The sequence below is a fragment of the Acanthisitta chloris genome, unplaced genomic scaffold (assembly GCF_000695815.1).
Source record: "Acanthisitta chloris isolate BGI_N310 unplaced genomic scaffold, ASM69581v1 scaffold3101, whole genome shotgun sequence".
In the NCBI taxonomy this organism is placed as follows: domain Eukaryota; kingdom Metazoa; phylum Chordata; class Aves; order Passeriformes; family Acanthisittidae; genus Acanthisitta; species Acanthisitta chloris.
This window is the reverse complement of record NW_008656314.1, coordinates 1-9,501: the sequence shown is the minus strand read 5'-3', so window position 1 is coordinate 9,501 and position 9,501 is coordinate 1. Positions and strand designations below refer to the sequence as shown.

General features: G+C 40.3%; 1 long non-coding RNA gene across 1 annotated transcript; it reads right to left on the bottom strand.

Moving 5' to 3' along the window:
- Positions 1-3,597: 3,597 nt before the first annotated feature.
- LOC103811293 lies at positions 3,598-5,759 on the bottom strand. Its single transcript, XR_624808.1, has 2 exons — positions 5,664-5,759; positions 3,598-3,786 (listed from the first exon to the last, which is right to left on the bottom strand). It is a non-coding gene; the product is annotated as an uncharacterized LOC103811293 (long non-coding RNA).
- Positions 5,760-9,501: the final 3,742 nt, after the last annotated feature.

Below are 9,501 nucleotides of genomic sequence, written 5' to 3'. Positions count from 1 at the left end.
TCCTTGTCAGTGTTCAAGAAAAAACAGGATAAGAAAAAATAAGGTTCAAGTAAAAGCTATCAGGTAAAGGTAGCAACTTGTGAAGTCCTTGTCTCATTCCTTAGAAAAGCTGCAAAGGCTGTTCCTCCTTTTCTGGGTGGCTGACTTGGTACTCCATAAATCCTGATCGGCAGAAATGCTGAATGTGCACAGCAGTAACTGCAGCTAAAGAAACACTGGAACGTGCCGAGCATTTTACATACTTCCAAACCCAGTGAAAGATGAGGTCTTGGGGTCTCACAACAAACTCTCAAAATTATTGTACCCTTCAAAGAGGGGAAAACAGTTCTCCCCCTCCCACGGACAGTGGGAAATGTCTTAGAGCACTTGCAAAACACACAGACTGCTGTGGTATGGAGACCCACACTTATTCTGCACAGGACAGCATAGACACAGTGCAGCAAGCAGGGAACGGGACACACTGTGACCCAGGAGCAGAAACTGTTTGTGCTGTTGTGTAAGTAACAGAGGGAGGCAAGGACCTGATGGGAAAACAGCAAGGGTTTTTCTGAAATGAAAGACCTGAAGGCTTTCCAGACAGCCTTACTTTGGACTGGTCACCATTTTATGTGCTTCTCTGTGAATTTGCATTTCTTCTCAGGTGTGTATAGTTTCTTAAGGATCATGGCAAAATAAGAGCATCAAACTCGTTGGCAATCAGCAACCTTCCAGAGCTTTCCTCCAAGTCAGCTGCACAGTGCTTTGCCTTGAGACATTCTCAGCATGTAGGTCAGAGTGAGTCAAACTTCCCCACGCAAAACGCCCCCTCCTTCTTCATGTAGAGGAGAGCTGTAGATGTCTGCCACATACCCAGGCATCAGACTAAGGATACTGGCCAAGAGTCCCACGGCTTGGCTGAGGGACAGGCTGGTGAGGAGGAGAGGTCCCCAAACACAGAGTGACATCAACCTAAACCTCCTTCCCACAACAGGGAACAGGGACTACCCAGCAGCCCACACCCAGCCATCACCACATGCACACCTCCACATGCTGTCCTACTTTCCTACCTTTCCTCCACTCAGATCTTTGCCAAACCTCTCTCTCTTCACCACATCCCCACCCTTGCAGGCTGCAGATCTTTCTTCCCAAATCCTTGTCTTCCTTCAGTGTGCCCTTCCTCACACCCCCAAAGCATTCCTACCTCCCACACTTCATGCTTTCCTCAGCTAACAGGGATCACTGGAACACCTCTAGGAAAGGCCTCCAAAAGAAACCTCTCCCAGCAGGGCCAATCTAAAAAACTCAAACCTCCAAGCACATGGGAGATTAGTTCCTTTTAAAACTGAATAGCAGGTGCATTAGGGTGAATTACTACAGTGACATCCTGGCCAGCCACCTCAACTACCCTCTGGAAGACCAAAACTGTCAAAGATGACCAAAAATGGGCAAGCAGTCTTTAGCTTGTCTCAAAGCCAGCTGAGTTTTAAAATGTTTAGGGGAAAAAAATGGAACAACGAATCCACAGTAGAAAGGTTCCAAAGCAATTTTTATACTAGGAAGCTTAAGGTGAACTATATGACCACACAGTAAACATGAGGGGAAAAAAATTAAGAGGCAAAAAAATTAAGAGTGGCAATTATATAGGCCCATCAGCTCCCATAATGTGCTTGATTTTGTGGTAAGCTACGGTCTCATAGCACTTCACACACAACTTACTCGTTTGCCATAAATTCTCTTATGTAGACAGCCTTGCAAGACTCTATCATCAAACCAACCTTCAAAGAAGATTGCTTTCCACTTTTTTCAGCTGGGGGTTTCACATCATGACCAAGCAGCTGAAGGTTATTACTGCAAGAGTGCAGAGCCATCAGAATACCTCAGGCTTGTCTTCCAATTCTGCTTTTGTGAAAAAAGCAGAAAAAGATACTAACAGAACTGTGGCTCAGCAAAGATGAAAACTTCTTGAGGGAAACACTTTTCTGTCTTCATGGCTTCCTCCTGCTGCTAACAATTGATGGGACAGGGCCGCTCTAAGTCAAGTTTCCAGAATCCTGTAAAGGAAAGCAGCTGTCCCTATCCAGATTGCACCACATATCTCCATAAATATTTTGTTGTCTGTTGGTCAGTCACATTACTCAGCTTCCCAATACCAGCGTGTTGTAACACCAGCAATCCCAGAACTCTACTCAACATTCTTTTTTCTTAAACTCCCAACACTAACTTGAAGTTGTTTGCATTGCTACTTGCCTCTCGTTACGCAGACACTTGTTACTTGTCAAAATATTAACTCCAGGACTTTGAAGCGATTTGTCCACATTGAAATGTGTGGCTCCTGCAGTCTGGCTCAGGTGAATGTAATGACCCTAAGACAAGCCTACTTGAAAGGACCTCACTTTCTTTTCCCAAGCAGCACAGAACTGGACAAACTGATGGCATCCAATACCATCTGAAACATTATGCAGAGCCATTCAGATGGCAATGGAAGGTCTCAGTCTTTACAGAGCTACATTCAGAAAGCAGTATGGGTCGTACTGAATCCTGCCTCCACCATCAATGTAGCACCACCTAATAATCTGGGAGAGAGGAAGCTTCCTAGCATTTTGCATTAACAGATGCCATTATAGCATAAGATACTCAGTTATTTAGTTAATAAGGTTAAAGCATTCAATACTGTAACTGCACGCCCCTCACCTAATACCTTTATCCTGAAAGCTCACTTTAAACAACATCTCTGCTACTCTAGTGAACTGATGAAAAAACAAGTAGCGAATTCAAATTTCATGAGTGTGTAACTATCTTTGCCTCTATTAAAAAACATTTAATTTGCAATCATGGCCTACAGTTTCAGGATCACCCTATCTCCCTATGTCTTCGCCTATACCAGCTTTAACAGCTCCTTTGGGGAGGATTCATGGAAGTGGTAATAGGTTTTGTAATTTTCACCTTCTGTTTTCTAGCTCAGAGTAATCGAATCCAGTCACTACTGCTATATCTATCTGGCAGCTATTTGTTGGCCTCCATGAAACGAGTTGGAAGTTTGATTTCTGTTCTCAGCAGGCATATTTGTGTCATACAGATGAACTGCTGTAACTGGCAAATTGGAGGCAATTTCAGCAGAGACTCTCAGGCTTAAATAAGGACTAGAACAGAACTTTTTTCACCCCCATAGAGGTCTCCTCTTCAACAGGCCTGAGAAATGACAGGATCAGATCAGAGAGTTTGGATTTCTGCAGTTTTAAGACATTTTAAAGCGGGTTTTGTGAAACCAGCACCCACATGAAATTACTGACAAAATTAAAACAAGTCATTATGAAGTAAAATCTTGAGGCAAAACAAGCTACATCACACCCTAAAACTGTTTTCTATCTCTGTTGCATTTTAATTGGAGTACACAAGTATTTTATTTCTTTTTGACATCTCCACAGCCCCTGTGACAGCAATGTTCATTAGTCTTCATTCTGGTAATGCTTATTTAGCTCCCCATGAGAGGACTGGTGCAAGAGCATCTGACAGATCAATAGTGACATTCCAGGCAAGTCCCTGAATTCCAACACACAAGGCATTTCAGAACCAAAATACGAGGTACCAGGTGAGTAGAGGCTGAATGTATGACTAGGCTAAGATTAAAAACTTTATTTTTTATACAAAACAATAATAAATCCAAGCAGATCGTGAGCTAACTGTGGTCTCATTTTCCACTTTTTCTTCTTTTCTCAACTGCATATCCATAGTTCAGTGTTAAATCACTCCATGGTCTGCAAAAACTATGAGGTTTCCATCTTGTATCCGTGTTTTTCTAATTCAGCTCTGTATGGAAAAGAGAGAGATATATTGAAACACACAGTTACAATGCTGTTAGATGTTTGGGGTTTTTTACTGCATAATATACCGTCACCTTAGAATATGACAATATCATCCTGCTTTTTGATTTGTACCAGTAACCTTAACCTCACTTACTTTGTAGATCTTGAACTTCTGCTTTATATTTTAGATCACTAGAAGTGACTTCTCAGTGAAAAAATTCAAATACTTGTGTTAATCAGTTATTGTCCTCTGACCCACTATATGGCACAAAGCAGCACCTATGAGCCTGCAACAACTCCAGAAACATTACAAAAACCCCAAAATATTATCTTATAGTTACTTATTCTCAATATCTCCTTAAACCAAACAAGCTCGCTATTCTGAGTGACTTAAATGCATGTGCTCCCAAAGCAATGTTAAGCTTTTCCTTCGTATTAAATAAAAATACCAGAGTGCACTATTTTTTATGTCCTGGTGCAACACACCTTGCAGTGAACAGTTCTGAGGGAAAGGATTGTTTTGTTGCCCTTAGCTACGCCCAGGAGAGCAAGTCAGCAACTGCCACTGTTATTACTCCCCTTTACTTTTCACCTGCCTCCCAACACACCAGCTAGAAATACCTCCTGGTTTATCTCCTGGTCTTGGCATGTATGAATCCAGATACTGAAGTGTGAATGTCTAAAGGTATTTCAGGTTAGTTTACATAGTCAGTAGTGGAATTTCAGAAGTGTCTGCAATAATTGCTTTCTAGAGATGAAATAAAACCATGCCACAACCAAGGAACATTGCAAACCAGAGTATGGCCACCAATACGACAGGCTACAATTAAGGCAAATTACAGAAGGTTTGTCTAGATCAACTATGTTTATCGAGAATTACACTCTCTCTTGAAAGTCTGTTTCATTACATATCAATCTGTATTCCAATATTACAGTTTAACTGCCTTTTCAACCTTACAAGAAATAACTATACCAAAGATCCTGAATGTAGAAGAGATAAAAAAATAATTGCTTTCCCTGGAGTACAACAAGGGAGATCAACCCAGGAACTGTTTAAGCAGGCTGTATTACAGATAGTTTGCTCTTCATGCAACATACTGAGGGATTAATTATAAAATCTGGCTTTGTTCTGATGCTTGAAACAATTTAAGTTATAATTATGTGTCAGTAAAGGATTACTGAAACTAAAAGTGACAAAGAGGATTAAGCAACTGGTTTAGAGGTACCCAAATTGCTATTGCTTTTTTAAAAGCGTGTAATGAACAATTACTTTGCTGTTGTTGCTCATAAACAGCATGTTCATCACACACTGCAGCACCTTAACATTATTACAGATCACTAATCTCTAGAAAATCTGCCCATTTGGACAAAGAACAGCAATGCTATTTGAAAACGGAGACAAAAAATGTAACGCACTTTGCACACTGCAAAGCACAGAAGAGATAATTTTGGCTCGTTTGCCATTAATCTTTGCAGTAGAGTTCAGAACTTTTACAGATACATAGAAAAGTCATCAGAAAAGGATCTGCTCATGTTAAATTGAAGTTTAACTCTAACACAATTTGCAGAGATTTTTGTACTGTTTAAGTTGTGTAACAGAGCAAAAGTCTGAAAACCCCAGTGACGTTAGGCATATTTCAGGGCTCACGGTGGAGTTATTAAAAGATGAAATGCTTATCAGTACTTCAGAGTGCTGTAATCCCCGAGTCTGGTTCTGAAAGCCTTTAAACAGAAAAGCAGAAAGTGAAGCTTCCATTTATTTCTATCTCAGATCTCTATTTTTTTAAACTAAGCAGATCTCAAACTTTCAGATATTAACTAATCAATGCCATTTTAAACATTTTATGCATCTTCTAGAACAGCAAGTTAAAATAAAATTACCTTAACTGATTGGAGAAATCATCTTCTACATTGTCATCATCCCAATTGTCTTCCCAGACATGTGCATCTTCATCTTCATCTAAACCAGTCCAATCTAAAGACAGAAAAAGAGGTCTGTATGTTGTATGCTGCAATGCTTTGGTACCATGACAGATTAGCTTAGGCTCAGAGTAAGGTAGATTTCTGGTTAAGTTTTACAAAAAAGTCTGGATCATATTCAAGTGTTTATGAGGTAGAAAGATCTAAAACACTCCTCAAGATTTCCTGAATTCTAATAAAAATGAAACTTGGGGAAAAAAATCATTACACACCTCAAATCACTGCTTGCAGGGTTACACATTAATAAGAGACATTTTGCATACAAAGGGACAAACTAACGGCATTGCGAAAAGAAAGCAACATTGAGTACTTGACTACTAAAAGCTCAACAAAGGGAGTGCAGTTCCAGGTTTGTATTTAAATGCTTTCTTCAGAGCAAAAAAGTAAGTATGCATGAGATGCTTTTGCCACAACACAGACACATCCTCCGCTCACTCAGGTCAGATGCAGTCAGTCTTGGGATAAATGCCAAACACATATCTGTGATGCAGAACCAAAGGCAAATTGAGACAGGCATCTGCAGAAGGCAGCTGATACCATAAGCAGTTATTTCTGGGGTTCCCAATACAGCAGAAGCTGTTTCCTTTCAGAGGCAAGACACTAGACGTCCATTTGTGAACCTTATTTCCATTTCTCCTATAGTAAACTAATCTGGCACATCATCCTTGACAAATTACTCATCACCCACTTAACATTTCATCATTAAAAAAATTAAGATCGAAATAAACAGTTTTGAAAGACAAGAAAAATGAAAGGCTCAGAATCACCATGTAACACAAGTTGGCTTACTCCAGTTTTTCGAGTTCCTCAGTTTTTTTCTACTGACAGACACCAAGTTTTGTGAAGGTTACAAAAAAAAAACCACCCTAATTTTGCCACTTGCAACCTTAAATTGCTCAAAGTCTGTTAGTGTATTTAAAGAGAGAGCACTGACCTTCCCCTTACAGTTCAGTAAGCATCTGATGCCCATCTACAGAGAGCTTTGAGGACTAAGGCCTAAAGTAACATTAAGCACTGATGGAGGTATGGGGGGACAGGAAAAAAAATAAAGTTAGTGGGGTAGAAGATTAAAAACTAATTCACTGTGAACAGCTAACTTTCTAAGAGTGATGCCTGGTCTTTGCATTTTCTTCCCCTTTTTCTAACACTGACAGGCAACAAATGTAATATTTGAGATTCGCCAGGACAGGAAAATCCAGTTGTAGCTGATTAAAGACACACGTGTAGAAGGCATTGCAATAAAACTTCCCTACTCAAATATATTATATAATGGGAAAAGATGAAGGAGCATAGAAATCCTGCTGGTCCTAGGGACAGCAGAAGAAAAAAGAAATTGAAAAGAAAAGGTGAAGAAACAAATGCAGTATGAAAAAACGCATTATTTGAATTTAGTTGCATTGCTAGTTGCTCAAAGGAAAGGACTTATTTTAGAACTACCAGCAATAAGCTTTGCCTATTTATATGCAATTGACTTGTCAAAATAAAAAAAGCTTTACCATTTATCTGGATTCCAAAAGTACAAAAAAAAGAAACCTCAAACTAGTTTAAAATGCACACAAATTCAAACTTTTCTGTCTACAAACATACAAGTAGCTCAGACAGAACCACAAACTTGACAAAAGAGATAAATCGTAGGAACTTGTATCCAGCACAGCAGCTTCTAACAGAAAGGTCAGCTGGGCAGACTGAGAGAACATGCTCCAAATCACACTGAGTGAAGAGGAGTCAGGAAGACCCATGTCACCTTCGACACTGAACGGGGAAAAAGAGCAAAAGTCAAGCCTAAATTATGTTCTCTTCTCTGTAGCTACACGATTCTACAGCATCTGCATGTTGATACTCTGTCCTAGAACTGCAAAATAAAGTGATTACTCTCAGCTACATTATATACCTGTGACTAAATTGAAGTAAAAAGGGATATAGAATAACCCAGGATTGACAGCATTAAGACCACTTGGGAGTCTGCTACCATTAAGTATTACTAATATACACCAAATTTATAACCTTGTCATGGCTGGACTCCTTAAAAATATTTTTTTATATGCTGATCACTAATTGTCATATTTTGCACTTGGAAGACAAGAGAACAATCAGGAGTTTATGTTTTTTATCTTCTGCTCTATCATTTTACATTCTGAAATGCACTGTACAAAAAGTTCTTAAGCGACTGATTCACATATATTTGAACCTACCATGCTATACTTACACTACACTTCAAAGAGTCCTATAAAAGTTGGACACTTTTAAAGTCTGCTTTTGATATATAAACTTGTTTTAAGACAATTATTAAGTTGGAGCCAACCCCAAAAGCCAGTATTTTCATCCCTTGACACCAGTTTGCATTACCTAATTTGCTTTGGATAAAAACTCAGTAAGAAAATACAAAGCTTTTCTGCTGCAGAGAAAGTGGTATTTTAACCTGAAAGAACAACAGCTAGGGATGGGTTTGAGCATGGTTATCCAGGTTCTTTCCTAAGCACTGCAGGTAACAAAGTGGTCTGAACACTCAAAACTCTGACCGCACTTGAAGATTCAAATGGAGCCCTTTAGAGGTTCCTACTTCCTGCACGAGAGAACAGCAAGAACCCTGATGGTGGTCACTCATTACTAACTCTCTGCTCTACCCACAAAGTATGCACAGTACTTTGTTTTAGCAGCACAGATTCATGGAGAATTAATTTCACCTTCTGTAGCAGCAATTCCATGCTCTGACCTATCCAAGGGCCAGAAGCCTCAGGGAATTCCAGCACTGCGAATACTTAATTAACATAAAATAAGATAAACAATTTTTTCCTGTTTAGGAAACATAGGAACAAGAAGGGATAGTCTTCAATGTTTACTTTGGCTATTATCTCAACTATGTCACTCACTTTTTCTGGCAGTATGTACCAAAATACTATGCTTACCAGTACTGAAGGATTCAGAACACCTAAGCCTTGTAAGGCCACAGAAAAATCACATGTAATGAAGACATGACAGAAAAAAAAAACCAACTGACATTTCATCCATCATGTTATATACCACTGCTTATTATCTGCAGCTTGACACAACTCCCAGAATTTAGTATATAGAAAACAATCATTCCCTAACAGGGGTGTTTCCAAGATTACATCTCTGAAAAGTCACTGCGTTTTACTGAATTTAACTTAGAATCATTCATAGAATTTTAGGGGTTGGAAAGGACCTTACAAATCATCTAGTCCCAACCCCTGGCATGGGCAGGAACACCTCCCACTAGAGCAGGTTGTTCACAGCTTCATCCAGCCTGGCCTTGAACACTGTCAGGGTTGGAGCATCCACTACCTCCCTGGGCAACCTGTGCCAGTGTCTCACCACCATCACAGTAAAAAAACCGTTTTCTTAATATCTAACCTAAATTTCCCCTCTTTCAATTTGTACTCATTGCCCCTTGTCCAGTCACTGCAGCTCCTAACAGAGAGTCCCTCTCTGGCCCCCTGGAGCCCCTTCAGATGACTTCCGTGTCAGTAGATTTGTACCCATGAAACGCAAACCAACTCATAAACACAACTACAGCCCACACTGTTTCCTTTCCACACCTTTTCCCCACCTTACACCCTTCCCAGCCCTCATCCCTCCTCCCCCTTGGAATTCTCATCTGCAGCAACTTTCGCCCGCGATGTTCCCACCTCCCCGGCAGGATGACACAGCACTTCCAGCGCGCTGTGCCCGGCACGGCGCGGACACGGACAGGGCGCTGGATCCCGACCCGCCGGGCCGC